The sequence below is a fragment of the Alosa pseudoharengus genome, unplaced genomic scaffold (assembly GCF_046254945.1).
Source record: "Alosa pseudoharengus isolate Yale_2024_CS ecotype anadromous, Long Island Sound unplaced genomic scaffold, YU_APseudo_1.1 YU_APseudo_1.1_scf_7, whole genome shotgun sequence".
In the NCBI taxonomy this organism is placed as follows: Eukaryota; Metazoa; Chordata; class Actinopteri; order Clupeiformes; family Clupeidae; genus Alosa; species Alosa pseudoharengus.
The window spans coordinates 36,337,014-36,358,607 of record NW_027468859.1 but is presented as its reverse complement, the minus strand read 5'-3'; the positions used below and the strand labels follow the sequence as shown (position 1 = coordinate 36,358,607).

At 44.1% G+C, this 21,594-nt stretch overlaps 1 long non-coding RNA gene across 2 annotated transcripts; it reads right to left on the bottom strand.

The window, feature by feature from the left end:
• Positions 1 to 1,231: 1,231 nt before the first annotated feature.
• LOC143109932 (uncharacterized) lies at positions 1,232 to 16,300 on the bottom strand. 2 transcript variants are annotated; one of them, XR_012984009.1, is made up of 4 exons: positions 16,139 to 16,300; positions 1,971 to 2,100; positions 1,791 to 1,856; positions 1,232 to 1,380 (listed from the first exon to the last, which is right to left on the bottom strand). It is a non-coding gene; the product is annotated as an uncharacterized LOC143109932 (long non-coding RNA). The 2 variants fall into 2 exon arrangements; XR_012984008.1 differs by lacking the exon at positions 16,139 to 16,300 and adding an exon at positions 2,204 to 2,248 and having other exon boundaries at positions 1,233 to 1,380.
• Between the last annotated feature and the right edge of the window lie 5,294 nt (positions 16,301 to 21,594).

Genomic DNA, 21,594 nt, shown 5'->3' with positions numbered 1-21,594 from the left:
AGGCCGTTTGCACAATTTCACAAATAATCACAGGGACCGAAAAATACCTAACAAGCCAACTTTTTCCGGGTTTAGGCCTATCATTTTAACTTTTGCCCGCTGTCTTGCCGTTTTAATATTTTCCCGTAGAATATCCCATATTACTGTAATACTCTAATAACATTAGTCCTGCATTCTGGCCTGTCTCTGTGTTGTCCTGTTGTTACCCCTTGCCCTTCCAGAGAAACATATGTATTCGTTTTGCTTGCTTGAATGCGAACTCAGAGTGATGTTAACCTACAGTAGGCCTATTTAAGTTAACGACGTGGTTGTTGTGAGAGCACGATTCATTGGCGCTTGCAGTGTTCGGCCGTAGGCTATGTCTACGTGCGCACCTGCCAGGCTAAGAGCCAAAGAAATCCCCCTGTATATTCACTCCAAGTTGGCCTACCATAACTTACCCACTCTAGCCTACACTGTAGACCATAAACTGGCTATTTATATGACCAATGTATTTGTATTCTGTACTCTGCATTATGAAGCAGAATTACGCACTGCTACTTGGAACGTAACACATTTTACGCACTGCTAATTGGAACGTAACACTTGTTGCTTACCAATAAATAGGGCCTAGGCCTACTATATATTTTTTTGCAAACAACAAAAACAGAAAGGATGGAGACAGCAAAGCTAGAGATGGGCAGGAACAAGGTCAATTGGTAGAAATGCTTGTCAAAACGTTAGGAGCTGGATGTGTGGATGAATGAAGCACAAGCTATGCTTTATAAACATGCACACTGTTTAAAGTTAGGCTATGGCTACACGGTAAACTACAAGTAAACCAAAGTTAGCTTTTTTAGGGCTGGATAAAGTTGACCAAATGGATATAGGCTGTTAGGCGTGAATAAAGTAGGCTACTTTGTTGCTCCAACCCTTCCAACGTTAATGGGGATCGCATTTCCCGTATTTTGCGTGAGAAACCCGGGAAATCTCCCTTATTTTCATTGTTCAATATTGACAGAGCTATGGAACGAAAGAGAACGTTATATGGCGACAGAAATCAACTATCAAACAAGCCACTTTGATTTTTTGCTGTTTTCATTAATACAAAAGATGGGTGACCCCCCCCCCCTCCTAGACAAAAAAAGTTAGGTGACCCTCCCCTCAACAAAGAATAAAAAGACATGACCCTCCCCTATTTTCCTCCGGTGACCCCGTTTATAAATAACGAACGGTCCCTAAATGGTAGTCATCATTGATAATACACATGGGGCCTTTCTATTCACTAATATTTCAGAGATCAGTCCCTACCTTGAGTAACTCTCCGTATGTTAAATGCGGGTGCAGGTGCAGGGAGTTGAGGTGGTGAAGAGTGTTGCGGTCCTGCCCCATGGTGAGGTGCTAAGGGAGATAAATGGTTGTGATCTGTTAACCATGGTAGGCTGAGAGCTACAGGGCCAAACAATGGCAAACAAAAACAAATCTCTGGTCATACTGGACATGAATTTGTATGTTTCAACATTTTGGTATGCACTATCTATATCAACTCCATGAATGGATTAACATTGAAATCAATGTGTTTCAATACAATCTGATAATAATGAATTAACTTTTCAGGCAATATTGCATGAATGCAGATGTTTTAACTGACAAAATATTTGGCTGAGATTTTGAAAGTAATGTATGAAGTATGCAGAAAATCTGAGATGGTAATGCAGATGCAATCTGTTGATTTGAAATAGAGTGACTACTGCTGTGTTAATATAGATGGGGCCACTGTATTCAATTTTATTTCAGAGATCAGTCTTTACCTTAACAGTTTTCTCCAGGTTGAGGGGTAGTGACTCGGCTGCCTGGCACTCGGCAAGATGGTGGAGCTGGAGGAATAGATACAAGGAGAGGGGAATGTCTTTAGCACTAAGAATGTTAACCATATCTCTAATATTAATATAATGATTTAGTTATTTCAATGTTAAGAGATTATTACTTACTTTGCCAGTGCAATTGGCTTGGGCTTGAGGCTTCAACTGATATACCAGGCGAGTTGGAAGGTACCTCAGAGATGCAAAGTCACCATTTACTGGCTCTTCTTCACTCTCATCAGAGTCCCCGAAACGATGGCTGTTAAATAACCATATCATTATGGTTATTGCAATCCCAAAATTTCCAAATATACATATAGTACAAGCATCTCTGGTCTATTTTGGAATGCTACGGGCATTACATTTTAACAACCCAGAAAGTATCTTCATCAAGCGAACCCAACAGAAGCAATCATAACGTTAGATAAAAGTTGACGCTGCAGAACAAACAAAATAGAAGATGGGGACCAAGTTCCATACAGTTAAGTTACGTTAGCATAATAAATCACAAACAGACGGCAATACCCATTAGTTGTCTGAACCGACTTAAACAGTGTTTAAAATGCCGAGGCTTTCATTACAAAGATGGCAGAAGGACACTAAAGTTACGTATGAGACCAAACTTGGCAAAATGCAAACGTTAATGCACAGCTAGCTAGAAGCTAGGGCTAAACCATTAGAAGCTATCAGTGAGTCAACATGCTAAAGTTGTAGGTAGCTTTCATAGCAGACGAGTGCTTCACTGACTTCATTGACTGAAATACCAGTGCCAATGTATCAGTATGGTGGATTTTCATGATTTAAAGGGATGTAATCATGGGTTTCATAAGGGTTTATAATATTGCATGGGTTTTCATGTTTCAGAAGAATGTAGTCATGAGTGTCATATGTTTTTATGTCACTGCATGTGCTGTGAGCAGGGTGAGATCATTGTATCTTGTGTAGGCCAGACCAACTATCAGAGGAGTGGGGTGAGTGGAAAAATACTGGGGGTACCAGGATGAGGAGCATCTCCACCTTACATGGTCAAGGGAAGGGGGTGTTATCCAGCTGGTGAGCACCGGACATGACAGGGAATAGGAGGCCGCTGTGTCTTATGATTTAGAGCCTGTCCAGCTAGGAAGAGAATCAGATAAGAAGGCCCTATTTCCCCAAACTGGAAAGAACCAGCAAACCTCTAGTTTACATATGTTTCCTATGCATTAGACAGGTTTGCATATAGTTTTATGCATGATGGGAAAATGGTTTCCACCAATGTAAGTGACCCTGCTTAATGCTGATTGGTGAAAAGTGGTTTTGGGGATGACGAGAGGGTGGCACTTCTCGAGGGCCAAGGGGTATAAAATATAGTGTATAGCCCTCCGTAGGCAGATTTCGTCGGGGGCCCCAGCTGATGACATCTCCTCCCTATTGCTTTGACGGTTGGTCTGGACTTTGGTTAGGCTGTACTATCATTGCAATATGGAGAATAAAGATCAACAGTCCTCAGAAAATCTTCTGTCTACATTGTCTCCTTCGGACGCCTTGTTCCAGAGTGCTAAATTACTAAATAGTCAAGTGGTAATTGTTAATTGGAAAATTGGATTCGGAAGTGGACTTTTTCCACGACAGATCTGGAGGTTCGCCACCGAGATTTGACACAGGATTCATTAGGAAAAGCAGTTCTGCCCCGGGTGAAGCAGGTCCCCAGCTGCCAATTCTCCAAGGGCCCAAAAAAAGGTAAGCACTTTTGCTTATATTAGTGGGGAATCGGCCTGTCTGGAGACTGGTGGGTAACCCGGGACACGATTGTTTACCTAGGTCCTAAAAAAAGAATAATGGAGACATAGGAGGGAGATGGGGGTGTACTGTTGATCTTTAAAAGCGCATGCGTTTTATAATTTTATGGTATTTCCTCTATAGGTTAGAGAAGTCAGAATAGGGTTATTCTGAATCCCTTTGAAGGTCAAAGGGGCAGACAGAAGGTCTGATCTGCAAGGTATTTTATGTTTTATAATTTTATGGTATTTCCTCTATAGGCTAGAGAAGTCAGAATAGGGTTATTCTGAATCCCTTTGAAGGTCAAAGGGGCAGACAGAAGGTCTGATCTGCAAGGTATTTTATGTTTTATAATTTTATGGTATTTCCTCTATAGGTTAGAGAAGTCAGAATAGGGTTATTCTGAATCCCTTTGAAGGTCAAAGGGGCAGACAGAAGGTCTGATCTGCAAGGTATTTTATGTTTTATAATGTTATGGTATATCCTCTATAGGTTAGAGAAGTCAGAATAGGGTTATTCTGAATCCCTTTGAAGGTTGAAGGGAGCAGGCAGCACAGCTGATCTGCAAAGGTTTTTGGTGTGTGTGTGTCTTGTCTGTTTGTGTGTGTAATCCCACTACTCTGCTGCAGCAGAGTAGAGGGGTGATAAGGTCAACCAGGCCATAAATTAGCCTGGCAAGGAACATTTCAAGCTGGTTAGAGGGTGAATAGGAACGAGGAAGATATAATATTATACAATAGAATAATAAAATAATACCCCTAGAATAGGAAAAAAAATGATGAGCCGATGTCACTGGACAGGGGAATGAGTCAGTGACATTTCGGACATAGGAAACCTAGAAAAATATATAAATGATGAGCCGATGTCACTGGACAGGAGAATGAGCCAGTGAGATTTTGGACAGATAAAAAGCCTAGAATATAAAAATGAGCTGATGTCACTGGACAGGAAAATGAGCCAGTGAACATTTCGGACAGGTAGAAACCCTCAGAACAGAATAAGGAGATAGGGATAAAACGTGGATCATTAGAGATAGCAATTGGGATACTGATCAAGGATTTGCATGGGATACATACGTTGGATATAAATGCTTTGATAAAAGCACTCACCAACCTCTCAACAGAGACGCCTGAGTAAGGCCTTTTCCCTTACAGCCCCTCTAGTAGCAGTCCTCCCTACAACCCCTTAAGCCCAGAGAAGGACAGAGGGAGATAAGGTGGTGAGTGCAGAGGTGGTGAGTGAGAAAGAAGAGAGTTAGAGAAAGTAGGGACAGAATCTAAGAATCCGTCTTAGAAGAGATAGAAAGGAGGGATCTGGGAGTTCTCCGTGGACCTGTCTGGACTTCCTTTGTCCAGTTGAGAGTGTGAGCGAGTTTTGGGAAGTTGAATCGGAGCTCACAGTGGGAAGTGATTGGGAGGAGCTAGATGAGGCAGGAACGTGGGATAGGCCAGAGTCAGCTAGTGCTCAGCCCGGGGGCCAGCCCAGATTTTACGCCCACAATTCCCCAAAGTGAGCGCAGAGAGAGAGCGTAGCTGGTGGGAGGTGCCTCAGCCTGAGTGGCGCCTGTCAGATCATAGGAGTGACTTACTGCCTAGCTACATAAGGGAAGTGTTAGAGGTTTTAGTATTTTTAATAGTAGGAGGTGATGGAGAGGGAGATTGTTATCAGATAAACACTATACTTTTGGACAAGTAAGGGAGGAGTAAGACAGACTTGACTACTAGCTTTGAACGAGTGGTAGTTCAGGAAGCAGCCCAGAGAGCAGGAAGGTTTGTGAGAGTGAACACCCAGCCTTTGATTGATTAACTGTTCTCCCTCTAAGGGAAGGAGACGTAAGTTTGCAAGAAATTCTCCCCCTGTAAGGAGACGTGGAAGGCTCACACTAGATTAAAACTTAGAAGAAACATCACTATAAAATCTTACAGTGTGCCTTGCTATAATAAAGGTTGTAATACACACAGGAAATATAATAAAAGTTTGTGATGCACATGGCAAAATGTATTCATTTCAGTAGAACAATATCCTCACATCAATAAAGAAATAAAGTATAAAACTGCTAGAAGGTTAATGTATTCACTCTAGTAAAACAATACTCATATCAATAAGGAAATTGATTGTAACCTGGTAGAAGTTGGTAAAAGTGTTAAATTGATAAATTAAGGAAATAAAATAAGGAAGAGAAACAAATGTATAGAGTGAGTGTTTGAAAAAAATGTTTTTTATATTTTTTATAATAAACATTTTGTAATGTTTTAAAGGGTAAGCAGCAAACATCACCTTAGATAGATAGATAGATAGATACTTTATTGATCCCCAGGGGAAATTCAAGGTCTCAGCAGCATACATACAACACAAACACATTCTTTAACAGCAGAAAGACTAATTAAAGTATATAATATAAAAACACAACTAAGCAGTAAGGACAGTAGAAGATAAAGAATATGCTAAATATACTAAAATACAGATTATACTAACACTTAATACAAGTGGAGGGTCAAGCTACCAATACAGGACAGACAATATTTAAAGTTCTAAGAAGGCTCCTAGGGTAAACTACATTGGAAGGAGATAAGTTAGGATTGATCTTAATACAGGAAAAAGAGAGCAACCACATACCACACCATTTGAGCAGAGCTCTGAGAGTTATCCATGGAGAGGTGAATTCCAAAAAATATATAAAACTAGAGGCCTAGCCTGGGACAGGGCAAGATAGTGATACAACAAGCAAAGTCACAGAACAAGGAGGGGAGATTTATGTCTCCAGGCCCTCAAGTTCAAAGAGAGATAGCAGAGAAGGAACACCACCCAGTGGACAAGGAAGAACAACATAACTACAAAAAACAAAGGAAGGAGAAGGCCGACCAGGACAAGGTACCGCCCCCAACACCAACTGTACAGGAAAGGCAGGAAGAGGCCCAAATGGAGACAACTCAACAAGGACAAGCATCCCTGATCGATCAGGCTCCAGAACCAGGAGCCCCGCCTATGGAGGAACCGCGATTACCTCCATATGTAGAAAAAGACAGACTGTAAGACCACAAGAGACCACAAAAGAAAGAAGATAAAAGGGAGATGAGCCAACGGGAAGAAGGACAACAGGTCCCTGCAATCCAAGAGGCCCAAGTATTGAGAGAAGTCACTTTGGGAAACTGAATGGAGGTGTGGGAGGAAGTACAGAGAATGATGGAAATGCAACAAGACTCCCCATCAGAAGTACCACCACCTTCAAAACCAACTGCGCCTTCAGCCTCGTGGCCCCCGTGCTTTCCCCGAGGGGTGAAAAATCCGGAGGGGCATTGAAGGAGGCGGAGACAGACCTAGGGAGTTCAGGGAGAAGACAGAGGACTGAAACAGAAGTGGCCAGAAGGTGGGGAGAAGCGCTTCGGAGTGAAGAGAAAGTGGCAGAAAACCATAGGTACACCCTGGAAAAGCTGCAGGATGATGGGAAGGTAGGATAAACCACATCACCACTCCCAAGGGACAAGAACAGGACAGAAGAACAGGTATGGAAATGAGAGATCAAGAACAAGACAGAGGAACAACCCAGGAGCAACAGAAGATGATGGAGGAAGAACATGTTGCAGCAACACAAGAAAGGCCGAGAGAATGCTCGAGCACTGGAGCGAGAAGAAAGCGCTGGAAGCAAAAAGACTAATTGATAAACTGATAAAGACAGAAGGTAATGAGTCAGGAAAAGAAGAACTGGTGACCAGAGCTTGGGAGAAAATGGGAGAGGCTATGAAATGGATAGAAGAAAGAGTAAGCATGTGGGAATTTGAAAAGCACCAGGAATACAAGGTCAACTTCTTGAAGTTCATGCAAGAACAGAGGGAGAAATTAGGAGTCATAAAAGAGATGAGCCTCGAGGAGAAGCGTGAAGAAGAAAAGGTGAAGGCAGAGCTCCTGGAACAAGACAAGGAGAAGCATCTGAGGTGGACAAGATGGGAAGAATTAGAGGAGGCTAATCAGTCTAGCAGCTGAAAGGACCAAATTGGAAGAGCTGAAAGGAAGAACAAATGAATTCCTAGAAAAAATATATGAGCGCGTCCGAAAGTTGAGGAACAAAAGCAGGGAAGAAGAGTGTTTACTGAAACTCTGCATGGAAGAGTCCAAGGTGGATCAGAGCATAAATGAAAGCGAAGGGCCCAGCGATGAGGAATACGTTTTGGGAATAGAGCAGGATATAGCCTATTACCCCATGGAACTGATCCAGAGGCAACCGCGAACACTGGAGCAGGCCCAGACACAGGCAACAGAGCTAAATCTACTAGGCCGAGGGGCAATATGTGGAGGGTGCAACGGGCACTTCAAAGGTGCACAAGCAGTGCAAACCCATCAGGGCAAAAGAAGGCAATGCGGAGGAAAAGGAATGACAATGCTCTCAGTGATGATCCCACCCTGTATGATTACGACAGGACTCTTGGGGCTGAGCAGAGTAAACAAAGGAGTCGAGAAAAGCCTGGAGGAAATTCGAAAAGGAATGAAGAAAGGACTAAATGAGATTGAAGGAGAAGTAAAAAAGAGCTTGAAAGAAAACAAAAAGGAGCTGGAGAAAACAGAAGGAAGAAGAAGAAAAAAGAGAGGATACAAAAGGAGAAAGAAAGAGTGCAGAAAGAGGCCCAAGAAGATTCAGACCCAGAAGAAACACATATGATGGCACCATTAATGCAGCTCCAGGAGACAAAAGGTGCAAAAAAGGCTGCCACTCAAGCCCCAGTGATGCCAGCCGCAGACCCTGTGCCAGCTAGTCAAGCTCCTGCTCCACAGCAGCCTGTGGCAAAACCAGGGGTACAGCAGCCTGTGATGATACGGCCATAGCCAATGCCACCTATGGTACAGACACTTCAACCAGTGATGTGTGGGCCTATGCAACAGCAGGGCCAGCAATGGTATCCGCAGCCAAGAGGCCGGGGTGGGCCCCGCCGAGGAGGATTTGGGCCAGGAAGAGGAGGCTATGGAAGAGGTCAACAGCGGAATCAACAGAATCAAGGGCCAGGCAATATCCAATGCTGGATGTTTGGATGAGTAGGGCACATTTCTACGGACTGCCCAACTAAAGCTGGAAGACAAGGCTTCCACGGGGGACCAGCACAACCACCACAAGGGCAAATACAGCTAGGTGGTCAGGCTCCTCAGACCCAGAGGAGGAGCTCCGTCACAAGGACATGTGTACGGTGGAGCTGCACCACCAGGTCAGGCCCCGCTGGGCAGCCAGGTTACCCATTATAGGGGAGACCTGCCACAGGGGCAGACTCAGTCTGGCCAGGTCTTCCCCTATGGGGGAGCCTACTATTGACGAGGCCCGGAAAACCCAGGGGAGGGACAGTTCCCCACCCTGACGAGGGGAACTGATGCAGAACTGATGCTGCAGGTTCTAATACAGGGCAGAGAAGTTAAATGTTTAGTAGACATGGGAGCCATGTACACTTGTCTTCATCCAAAAGATGCCCAGCACCTCCCAGGTCTTCAGGAAAATGTATGAAGACGGTGGGTTTTTCGGGAAAAAACAGGCTTATTCCAATGACAACCCCAGTGTCAATTCAAATAGAAGACAAGGAAATTAGGATACCAGGTTTAATAGCAGAACACACACCTGTTAACCCACTGGGGCAGGATGTGTTGTACAATCTTAGACTCCAAATTGAATGCTCCCCATCAGGAGTGCAGATAACAGGTTTAGCAACTCAGATGGCTATGATGAGACACGGCCCCCACAAAGCCACGTCCAGCAAAGTTTATTGGATCAGTCAGCTGGAACCAGACCTGGAACATGTGATTTATAACGAGCTGGCATACCAAATAAGCACCCTCCACAGCCATCTACGAGCACCAAGATGCCCCTTTCACTGCACAATAAAGTATGACCTGATGCCAAATGAGGAAAGAGAAGAAAAGTGGACCACAGAGGTGGGAGGATGGACACTTATCCCACTGGATATACATGCATTAATCGTGGCTAAAGAGGGAGTGGCCATTGAAGTAAAGTTTGTGGAAGGATGGGACATGGGAACACACTTTGAAATGCCTGGAACAATGCCGCATATCACTCTAAGAGTGGCAGTAGGACACAGAGCAAGACAGATGGGCCCAGAAATGCTCAAAGCCCGATGTGCCAAATGGAAGGGAACTATGACTGAAGGTGTCCAAATAGCCCGAGCCAGAAGATGGTCCAATGTTCAGGATAAAGCTGAGCAACCCTATCACTGTCTGGGGAGTCCCACAAATAGATGAGCGCAGGGACGCAGAAGTCCAGGAATAAAGGGACATCCCCTATGTCAAGGGATGCCCACATGGCAATGCGTTTTGTTTATAGAAGTTATTTCCAGGAGCAGGACGATGGTGTGGGGACAAAACGCAACACAAACCCTTTGACAGCAAGGAAATGGAATGGGACACATACATGTGACACCTGTCATGGCATCTTAAAGGGACTACGGCACTGCCAGACCAACACCTCAGACCTAAAACCAGAAGGGACTGAAGAGGAGCAGAGAGGATGTCAAGGTCAAGAAACTGCCATGGAAGAAGCCCTCAATATACCTTATGTCAAAGGATGTCCATATGGTAATCCCTACTGCATGCATAGCCTGCTGGGAGGAATAGGGTACCGATGCTGGGACAGGAAGAATCACGTACCCTTTAGCAGGTCTGATCCGACTGGGAGAGATATGTGAAGCACTGTATGGATCGCAAATCAGGAGACAGGCTGGTAAAGCCAGAACGAGCATCCTGGAAGATGATGGTGCTGCAGGAGGCAGTGGAAACGGATGAGGAGCGCATGGAAAGAATATTAGCGCTAGTGCTATCCGTGGTATGGTCCCAAGGAGATCGGAACATAGGGTTGGTTAAATCAGCAAGCCCCATGAAAGTGAAATTAAAACCAGGAGCAACACTGCCATTCCAGCCACAGTATTTTATATCAGCAGAAGCAGCTGAAGGAATTAAGGGAACGGTTGAAGACCTTCTGAAAGCAGGAGTCCTAGAAGAAGTCCCAAGTGCCAGATGTAACACGCCTATCTTTCCTATACAAAAGGCAGATGGAATAAGATGGAGAATGATCCAAGATCTCAGGCCTGTGAATGCATTGAGGATTATCCGGCAGACGTCCCACATGCTAACGTGTTACTGACCAACGACCCAGCTGACGACACCACGTTTTCCGCCATATGTTTGACCCAGGCTTACTTATTTATTAGAGTGTCCCCAGCGAGCAGGGAACTCTCCTATGATCATGAACGCAGGAACCAGCAATCTAAAAAATGCCTTACCTGGACAATGGATGGAAACAAAGCATTCAAGTGCATCAAAGGAGAGCTGCAGCAAGCACCAGCACTTGCACTGCTGGACTATGGAAAACCATTCTACCTACATGTGTCAGTGAAGATGGAGTAAGGAAAGGAGGCCTACATGACAGCTATCTTAGCACAGAGACAGTGTCATGGAAAGAGCAAACAAGCAATCGTGTACTATAGTGTATTCAGCATATGTTAAGGCTTCAAGCACAACCAAGGGATGGCCAGTGATAATACAGTACACATACTAGTCATGCAATAGCTCAGTTAGCCGAACAAGGAAAGTTCTGACACCCCAGAGACAGCTCAGGTATTACAATCTGTCCCTTTGCCCTGATGTCAGCATAAGGACATGTGACATAGCAGGAAATCCAGCGGATCTTGTTCCTCTTGACTATGAGGATGAACCACACAACTGTGTAGCAGACTCAGTAGCCTTCTCTAAGCTTAGAGAGGATTTAGAGAGTGAGCCACTGGGGGAGGGGATAACTTACTTTGTAGATGCCTCTAGTCATAATTATGACAACAAAACACATGCAGGGTCAGTGTAGTACAAAAAGTGGATCACAAAAATGTCATTACGGTCATGTGCGAGCCCTGTACACAGCCATGTTCAGCTCAACTAGTGGAGCTTAAGGCATTAACAGCAGCATGCTCACTAGCTGAAAGACAGGATGCAACCATATACACTGACAGTGCATACGCCCACAATGTTTGCCATGTGCATGGCGCACAGTGGAAGCAAAGAGGCTTCAAAAAAAATCAGATGGAAGTCCAATCCAACATTTGGAACAAATTCAGTTATTACTATCTGCCATGATGCGACCAAAAAGGCTAGCTATAGGCAAATGCAAAGCACACTGTAAGGGACAGGATTCTATTACTGTAGGTGATGCAACAGCGGATGAGGTAGCAAAGGAGGCTGCCCTTGAGGCGAGAAGGCATAATGCAGCCCAAAACCCCTTCAGGAAAATTAACCACATACTGTGCTGTTGAACAGGGCAGTTCTGAATAGTATGCCATGCCAGTCAGAATTGTCATAATCAACCCCCAACTTAAGCTGAATGACATAGAGGAAGCACAGGACGTTGTCCCTGATAGTGAAAAGGTGTTGTGGGCACAAAGGGGTGCGTCAAAGAGAGGGGATGGCGTGTGGAGGAACCACGGTGGCAGGATGGTGGCCCTGAATCGGCTGCTCGATCTCCTTATTGTCATGCACATAGTGTGGGTCACTTGTGCAAAGGGGGAAGGTTAGGCAGCAGATTCATGATAGAGGATTTTGGGCACCATCACTTCAAGATAGTATTGCTCATTTGTTGAGGAATTGTCACACTTGTGCAATAAGCAACACAAGAAAAGGCATAAAAATAGGCATAGGTCCAAGACCCCTGGGACACATCCCACTCCCAGAAAGTTCATGTAAACATCTAGTAATGGATTACAGCGACATGGGTAAAACAGTCAATTCGTATAAACATGTTTTGGTGAGAGTATGTCAATATTCAAGGTGGGTGGAAGCCTGCCTGATTTGCTTTTTGTCAAGAGAAGTGATCCCCAGGTTAGGGATTCCAGAAATAATTAGCAGTGACAATGGCAGAGTTTGAACGCAGATCCAAATTTGGCAAATCTAAATTGGGTAGATGCATTGCCAATTGCATTGTTGAAAATGCATTGTGAAAAGAATCACACCACACACCTAACACCGCATGAATGGTCACTGGAAGACTGATACCTACTCTGTGAATCAGTGGCGATCGGAAACCCTTGTTAGAAATATTGGAGCAGAAAGTGAGCAGTTATATTAAACAATTTTCTTAAGTTCACAGAGCAATTGTCAATGAGCAGAAGAAGGGAGAATGGAGAAGAACGGAGGAGCCAGACGATGATGATGGGAACCAAGGTCCACCAGACTCCCCTGGGGAGGATGATGGTGGTGGGGACTGGGGGAGAATCAAGTACGAGTAGGGGTACGGCAAGGAGGATACTGCCGGCTCCGATACTGGCTCTAGGTGTGATGTGCCTAGGGGGCATGGTGTTTTCTCTCCCCTATCTGTTTCTGCAGGTGCTGTTGATGATGGGGTCGAGCCAGGCCCAAGCGGGAGGAGGTGGACACTTCCACCCAGCACTGAGGCCACATCCGAATCCCCAGGTATCCGAGACCATGACAGCTGCCCCGAGAGCCAGCCCTCCAGCCGTTGCTGCAGCTGGCTGTACAGTCGTCTCCACAGCCCCTACAACGATGAAGGATATACCGAAGAAGCGTCGGGACTGGAAGAAGAAGCAGGGGAAGCGACACCGCTGCCGCACCAGTACGGAAACACAATCAACTGGGGAATCTGGTACTCCTTTGACCTTCCCAGTGACAGACCAGCCGCTACAGAGGACTTCATAGGATGGTAGTAGAGAACAGGACAGTGGGGACATATTCATGTTGCACGTACATCCCTGGAACAGATGAAGACATGGAGGACTTTGTAAAGGCAATGAATAGACTTCAGAACCTGAACAAGGAAGCTCACAAAATTTCGGGAAAAGGACTGATGTTAGATGTAAGTGATGTGTTAGGTATTTTTAGGCCAGTGACTCAGTGGCTGGAGGACACTTTTGGGTCACTGGGAGCACTGATTGTGGCATTTCTGGGTAAACTGCTGCACGGAGTTGCCCTTGTTGTAGGACGGTTTTGTGGCATTACCAATGTTGTGGAAGAATCTGCTCACAGGCAGTGGCTAAAAAAGTGATGATTATGGAAGATGAGTATGAAAAAGTATGTATAGGAGAAAGCGAATATGAGAGTATGATGGGATTGGAAGGGCTCCAGGCTTATCTGGAGCTTCCTCCCTCGATTGGGCTAGAATAGGGTAGGGCCCTGCGAGGTGCCCACACCTATACACAATAACACACACACACACACACACACACAATGTTGATAAGTAACTTACAAGACATGTGCCTGCACGCCTGGATGACAGAGGAAAAGAGGATAGAAGTTATGGGCTGTGACCTGATACGAATAGACGCCTAAGTAATCATAGCATAACAGAATAAGAGTGAGGGGACGATGATATACTACTAACAAATACTTATTACACATAGATGAAACTTAGAGTTGTGGAGGACTAGCCCTCACCCGCAAGGCCATCCAGAGGAATTGGATAGTAATGCTTGCTTGAAGAATATATATTGAAATGCCCTCACCCTGGTGTGATGGAGTTTGTGGTTCAGGCAGCACCCCTTGACGGGTAAGATCCCACGTTGGTCAGCAGGGACAACCTAAGGTAGGGTGCTGGCGGCCCAGCTCCATAGGGAGACGTACACTTGCGACCGGTGACGTCCCCCAGCCCGGAAGGGGCACAAGTGTGATGACACTTGAGAGACATCAAAAGGGGGATACGGTGCGGGAAAGCAGGGGGGTGAGGCATGTAAAATACCCAAACTATAACCAATATATATATTCAGTGTCTGCATACAATTGCAAATATAATATTATCACTTTATGACAAATGTGAGGAAAGAAAGTATTGACAGATTAGGACGAATGGAATCATGAAATTGTGATGTAACTCTGAATTGGCACGATGGCCGTTCCATGAAATTTTATTTTATGTTCAGAGGACTGATGTATTAGTCATTCTCTGGGGACAAATCCGTCTCGGGTCCTAGCCATTTGTTGATAACAAAGAATTGGTCTTTCTGTCACCTGATCTGGCGTCCGGGGTTTGATCACGTAATTATCATTCACATAGACATATATACAGATACATTCACATATAACACTTAGTCATTATTAAATAAGTAGTGATAATTCATGTACTCATCACTTATTAAGGGTGTTAATCATCTGCAATATTCCCCAGTAGATGTTCACATGTGTTTGGATACAACATGTCATGATGATATATTGTGTTGGGACATGTCATTCATGTTTGTTATAGTGAGGCTAATTTAGCCTCAAAGGGGGGAATATGGTGGATTTTCATGATTTAAAGGGATGTAATCATGGGTTTCATAAGGGTTTATAATATTGCATGGGTTTTCATGTTTCAGAAGAATGTAGTCATGAGTGTCATATGTTTTTATGTCACTGCATGTGCTGTGAGCAGGGTGAGATCATTGTATCTTGTGTAGGCCAGACCAACTATCAGAGGAGTGGGGTGAGTGGAAAAATACTGGGGGTACCAGGATGAGGAGCATCTCCTCCTTACATGGTCAAGGGAAGGGGGTGTTATCCAGCTGGTGAGCACCGGACATGACAGGGAATAGGAGGCCGCTGTGTCTTATGATTTAGAGCCTGTCCAGCTAGGAAGAGAATCAGATAAGAAGGCCCTATTTCCCCAAACTGGAAAGAACCAGCAAACCTCTAGTTTACATATGTTTCCTATGCATTAGACAGGTTTGCATATAGTTTTATGCATGATGGGAAAATGGTTTCCACCAATGTAAGTGACCCTGCTTAGTGCTGATTGGTGAAAAGTGGTTTTGGGGATGACGTGAGAGGGTGGCACTTCTCGAGGGCCAAGGGGTATAAAATATAGTGTATAGCCCTCCGTAGGCAGATTTCGTCGGGGGCCCCAGCTGATGACATCTCCTCCCTATTGCTTTGACGGTTGGTCTGAACTTTGGTTAGGCTGTACTATCATTGCAATATGGAGAATAAAGATCAACAGTCCTCAGAAAATCTTCTGTCTACATTGTCTCCTTCGGACGCCTTGTTCCAGAGTGCTAAATTACTAAATAGTCAAGTGGTAATTGTTAATTGGAAAATTGGATTCGGAAGTGGACTTTTTCCACGACATCAGCTTAATCAAGGATTGCATCGCAAACGTGATCTCAAACATATATATGTATTATAGACATTAGCAATAACTTATGCAATTGCGCTTAGCAGCATGCTAGCTATCGATAGCAGCTGTATGCCGCTAGCATAGTAGCACTATGGACTATGGACAACAGCAACACATTAACAGACAAGACCAGACTAACGTTAAATAACAATGTGTGTTTTTTAAATCACACTACCATAACATATTCTGCCGAAATTGCTAACCCATTTTAAATCAAATAGGCTACAGACTCATATGAGCATCACAGCTAACAATAATGTTAACTTAGCCTGTTGCTCAAAATTACAAACGTCTGCACTAACATTAAACAACGTCATTACAATCAATAAACATGATAAGTATAAAACCACAAAGGCCAATGTTTAGCTATTGTGAATGTCGCAATATATTAATAAATATCACTTACTCGAGAGGGTTCAGCGCAACCGTGTCCCAGCAAAGAAAATATCCACTAGTATGACTCTTCTCGGCTCTTGGTGTACAGTCATATTCAACCGTTACAGTACAGGCGCGTCCGCGCCCGCGGATCCGACATGGGTCCACTCAGGACCCGCTGTTTGACAGTAGAATTTACAGAGCCGCCTGGAGGCGGAGCTGATCCTCTGTGCGGCACCAAAACGAATGCGACAGTCACGCGGGTTTGGCGACTTGAAGGCGGATCCGCCTAGGAGTCTACTGCTGTGTGGGGCTATTCCATTCAGATAGCTAGGTGGCTACCATGCTCATACTGCATGTTTAATGGCAAACTGCAAACAGAAATGTCACGCTAGCAACAACTCATTACATGTTTCATATCCTAACAATGAAGGCCCCTTGTAATAACTTAATATTGTGTTGTCAATGTGGCGCAAACAAACAAGGCTAGAGTAGGCCTATCAGCCTTATCCTTTATGAGCAATAGCTGGCAAAATGACGTTATGAGAACCGTTTAGACTCTCTTAAAGTGACAATGCACAATACTTCAAGTTAAACATCAAATTGGCAGCATTTCTTTAATAATATATATATATACACACTAATGCACAGTAATTATAAATGGAACTGCCTTGGAGATGTGCTTCAAGGCATTTTTTGTGTTTGATGTGCAGTATCCCGGGTCGTGTGCACAGGTTTGGGAATTTTTACAAACCGTGTACGACATCCCTGGACCAGTAAGGCCAACTATTAAAGCGATGCGTGCACAGTTCGCAACTTAATTTCAACTTGCTCAACTCGCTTTTTGGCCGTTTAAGTTAGAGGTCATAAATGTTTGTCCTGTTTTTTGCTGTTCTTGTCAGCCGATTAATTTAGAGGCCATATATGTTTGTCCTGTATTTGTCTTGTTTTTTGCCGTTCTTGTCGGCCATTTAAGTTAGAGGCCATAAATGTTAGTCCTGTGTTTGTCCTGTTTTTGTTGGCCGTTTAAGTTAGAGGCCATAAATGTTTGTCCCGTTTAGTTGCTGTTCTTGTCAGCTGTTTTTGTTAGAGGCCATGTTTGTCCTGTTAACCTCTTAGAGTTAGACCAGATCCTAGTTTTACCCTGGAACAATTAAGAAATTAATTTTTCTATACTTCGGCCGTTTAAGTTTGAGGCCATGTATGTTTGTCCTGTATTTTGTCAAATATCAATTGAGTGATTGAAATCTGAATATTTTTGTTATTTCTTAAGCAGTGTCACATTGATAATTATACATGATAAAAAAAAACGGTGTAACATTGATAATTACAAATGATTAAAATAAAAAATTTATATTTGGTGACGATGAATGAATAATGTTAACCCATTTTTAACCCAGAATTTGGATTGTAATTTTGAACACACTTATTGGTAGTTTTGACCCAGCAATGTGGTCATTTTTACCCAGCTGCTGGGCAGAAAACATAACCCAACACGCTAGGTTAATTAAACCCAGTGCATGGGTCAGTTAGGGCTGGGTTAATAATGTTGGGTCTGTCCTTATCTGACTCTGCGCCTGGGTTATTTTTGGGTTAATTCTAACCCAGCAGTTTTTAGAGTGTAGTGTAAATTATTGGCCTTTTGTTTTGCTTTAGATGTTTGTCTTTTTTTTTGGGGGGGGGGGGGGGCATATTGTTGTTGCATACCCTTCAAAAAATGGCTAGTTGCGCCTCTGGTCATGGGCGACATGTTTCCAGGTCACTAGGGGGAGACTCGATGTTAAGCGTAAAGTTGAATTGCAACGATGTTCCGTAAAACGTATAAAGTGAACAATAAGTTGTCATCAACATGGTTTCATTGGGCTGCGGATAAGAGACAGCACATTGTCAATATCCCATAAGTGACGACTAAAGAATAAAGAACTACAGAGAGAAACATGGAAGACGAGCACGCTGCTGCGAATGGCGGTCAAGGAGTAGCTAACGTTGTGCTCGGGGCCGAGGAGTGTTCTCTGTGAGGCCAGCCAATCAGAGCCCATGTGTCTAAAAACGAACATACACAATCTTCTACAACCAAAGCTGTCCGAAGATTCAGCCAGTCAGATCTCCATGTGTGTAAAAACGAACATACCCGATCTTCTAAAACCGAAGCCGTCCGGAGATTCAGCCAATCAGACCACCATGTTTCTTAAACCGAAGGTGTCCGATCTTCCAAAAAATTAAGCTGAGCGAAAGCCCCTAGCAACGCATAGAGACCACCACACACACAGCAAACAGCCAGCGAGAGAGGAGAACGAATAACTTTGACATATAAAACTATGAATGTACTGAAATGCTCAGAGCAACCGTGTTTTAGTGTGTATCTGCATCAAGTTTTAGAATAGTTGTTGTTTGTTCGTTTCATTGAACACGTTAAAAATAGTTCAGTGATTTGTTGTTATGCTAGTTATCGTAGGTTTATTGCTATGCTAGTTATCGTCAAACTTTTTTTTGAAAAAAAATTATGGCGATCTATGCCAGGAAATGTTGTATGTTGGAAAAATATGGCTATTTAAGCTTGGGAATATGGTTTGCAAGGCATAATTTCGAACATACAAAGTGCTATTCATGGGTTTCATCAGGTCCCTTTACACAGGTGTATTAATCAAGCACCATGTAGTCTGCATTCATAATCAAGGTGCATGATTGTATACACCTGTGGAAAGGGACCTGATGAAACCCATGAATATCCATATGCCTCCATGTGTTTAGTAATGTGTTTACTCCATGCAAGTGTTTATTAAATTATTACGTAGCCCACGTGCAAAAGGAATGCTTTTTATCCATGCATTCCTGTGCATTTTGCATCATATAGCAGGCCTTTGCTGCTGTTAATACTGTTCATACACTTAACTGCATGCATTATGCATATATGGCTTGTACAAACAACATTGCATGGCATGTATTGGCAGCCTATATTTAATGTATATATATATATATATTATATGTTATCTTTTGTTTGCAGATATGGATATTGCAAAACTTCGCCTAAATGCCTCGCAGCAGCTTGTCCTGCGGCCCTCCCCGGCAGCCGTAGCCTTTATCAAGGCTAAGGAAGACAAGGCTGCCGGTGGCCCGCAGGCAACTGCTGCGAGGGCAAAGAAGCCGGAGGAGGTGGAGAAGGAGGCGAGAGCCCACGTCGTCTCTGAGGGGGGTGACCCTGGGAACGCCAATCTGGTGCTGAGCCGCTACAGCATCCAGTTTGGCCAGTACCAGGGTCAGCGCTTCAAGTGGCTGTTGGAGAATGACGTGGGCTTCACCAACTACGTGGTGTCCACCCACCAGCGGGAGACCAAGACCTCAGACAACCCCCTCATGGCCAACAAGGACGCACTCGCCCGATACTCGTGCGCCCATCCAGAGTTTGCCACCCACCTGAAATTCCACCGGGCGCACGAGGAAGCCCGGGCTCGTGCCAGTCACCCCGGGCGTGAGGGCGAGGCCCTTGTTGGCTTTGGGTCATTTAAAGAGGACATCCTGAAGGACCTGTACGAATCCTCTGATAAGGAACGCCGAGGGTGAGTGATTGTGTGCTACACACAATGGATTGTGAATTGGTGTATGTTATTATTGTTCACTAATGTGATGGCTGTCTGTGTTGTAGATTCGTCAAGTGGCTTCGTAGGAAGACAGCGCAGCCTGGGACTTCAATGGACGCCGCCAAAAAGTACATCCTGCGCCGAGACGCGGAGTGACCGACGGCAACAGCTGCTGCTGCTGCACCCCCCACCCGAGCAGAAGCACCAGCACCACCACCACCGCTGCATCAAGGGGGTCGGTCGCTCCCGCTGTCTCGGCTCTGCTTGGCAGGCGTCCCATGGGCCCAGGCGAGCTGCAGGCCAAGGTCAGGAAGATTATGACCAAGACTGCACGGCCTGCAGTTCCAGGTAGTAGCCCTTTTTTTCTGTTTTGCTTGAAATGTTTGATGTATATGTCTTAACAAATGTACTTCTCCAATAGCGCTGTCTACAACTACGCGAGACCAGCCCCCCTCGGTTCCGCCACCCCCCTCCTGTGATGTGACGGACGAGGAGCTGGTCCAAGTGGCCCTTGACCCCCTCCTGTGATGTGACAGACGAGGAGCTGGTCCAAGCGGCCCTTGACTCCCCCTCCCTGAGCGGACACTTTGTGTGTGTGTGCGTGCGCGCGTGTTTGTTTGAGAGGGGTTTGTAAATATTGTGTATATAGTTTGTGTTTCATAATAAATATTATATAGTTGTTTTAATTGTTTTTGTTCTAAATAAACTTTTCTCTTTTTTTAAATTTGCTTTCTCCTGCTTTTTTTTTTTCTACCTTTAAAAATCTAGACTAGGTGTCTGATATCCAGTGTTGGGAAAGTTACTGAAAATTAGTAATTAGTTACAGTTACTAGTTACTTCTTTCAAAAGTAATTGAATTACCTTACCAATTACTTTATATCAAAAGTAATTAGTTACTAGAGAAAGTAACTTTTGAGTTACTTTTAAGTCTGCTTTTAAAATGTCAATATGAACAGTACTGAAGTCACACACACAATAAACCTAACTTTTTAGACCTATTTATTGTAGTTTCAACGGGCCTTCAAATCAATAGCCTTGTGCAAGAGTTCTCAAACTTTTTCCGACCACAAAACATTCTACAATGCATGAAGGCTTCCCTGACCTTGTTTTGTGCCACCCTCACCATCTAGGTGGTTTGATAGATATGTACAGCACACTGCCTACTGCTTGCCTTCTACTACTACTAGTATGCATGGTGGTGCACTGACACTGAATTCTGCAATATAGTAAGTTATTATTATCATTATTATTGCAATCCTATAGGCTACATGGAATGAGTTCAATGGGATGTAATGTGAAACAATGTTAAATGGCTTATTTTCAAAGCACACACACATACAACCTTAGGTTATCCTCATCCTGCTTTGAACACAGTTGTATAATATAGCATTTTAAAGCAACACCAAAGAACTTTCCCTCTGTCGCACGCACGCTATTTGTTTATCCAGCACCGGCTTTGCAAATAACGATGTCCACAGACAAGGTAGAATATTTTGCATGACTTATAAAAGTATGATGTATTGCGACATCAGATGCAAGTCAAATTTGTAGTTTCTTATGTCTCATTCCATCGAACTACAGATCCGCTACCCGATCTGGCAAACTTACATAGTGCGGTTATAGCCGATAGAGGGCCGCGAAGCGAATGCAGAATTGCCGTTCACCCTGTTACGAGTTGATGAACCACTGAAACGATTTTGGAAACATTATTTTAAGGTATAAAAAAATCTTTGGTGTTGCTTTAAGCACCATCAGTTTGGGAAAAGCCTGCGCTTCACAAGTGCTGACCTACAGAAAATAAGTTCTAATGCGCATCCGAGGGTTTGGGGTTGTCGCGCACTATGCAGAAGGTTACTCTTCGGCTGATAAGGTGTTCCAGAGAGAAGTTGCATGTTCTGTCGCAGACAAA